Source organism: Lepidothrix coronata, unplaced genomic scaffold (assembly GCF_001604755.1).
Source record: "Lepidothrix coronata isolate B3197 unplaced genomic scaffold, Lepidothrix_coronata-1.0 Scaffold398, whole genome shotgun sequence".
NCBI classification, from domain to species: Eukaryota; Metazoa; Chordata; class Aves; order Passeriformes; family Pipridae; genus Lepidothrix; species Lepidothrix coronata.
The window spans coordinates 35,614-36,498 of record NW_016690578.1 but is presented as its reverse complement, the minus strand read 5'-3'; positions in this window follow the sequence as shown (position 1 = coordinate 36,498).

Genomic DNA, 885 nt, shown 5'->3' with positions numbered 1-885 from the left:
ACAGACCATTTGCAGCACCTGCCCAGAGCACACCTGACCCCTCAGGCTATAAGCTGGGTGTTAAGAGGCCTGTGAGATAGGAGGATGTTCCTATCCTCACACCCATTGTGGAACTCCCCGCCCTGAGGGAGGTACTGGGCATTCCGGCCTGAACCTGAGGGTATATGATCTTGGGGTCTTGGGACTTCTGGTATCACTCGTGGGATCCAGAGAAGGACCAGAACCTCAACTGGACTGCGACCACCACTCTCAACCAGACTGAGACCACCACTCTCGACCAGACTGCGACTGTCACTTGCACCAACAGGTTTTTCTCCTCTCCTTTTACTTTTGGACTCAGGGGAGCATGTGGGGCTCAGCACGGGAGCCAACAAACAACATTCTGAATTCAAAGCACAGCACTGGACCAGCTTCTAGGAAGAAAATTAACACTATCTCAGCCAAGACCAGGACAGTGTCCACCCCTTATTCCATACCATTTATGTCATGCCTGCTCCTACCTTTTCCAATACATTCCATCACCACCTTTTCTGTAATTTGATATAAACTCACAGATCTCATTGTTTAGTGTATGAACTATGTCTATAAAACTCTGTTGAGTTCATTTAGCCCATGACTTTGGGCTCCATCTGACATAATACTCTGTCAGGACTGGAAAAATGGTGTCTAGTGTTGGATTGCTCCATGTTGAAACCAATTCTTGTTCCATCACTATTCTACTTGTCTGGTCTCATCAAAGTTCATTGTTCATTACTCTCAGTGATTTTTATTGTAATACCCCTGACATGGCAAACAGCCAGCACAGAAGTGACAATGCATAGTGCTATTAACATTATACAATTTTATGCATTGGCTATTCTCACCCAAAATCAAATCCCCTTGAGG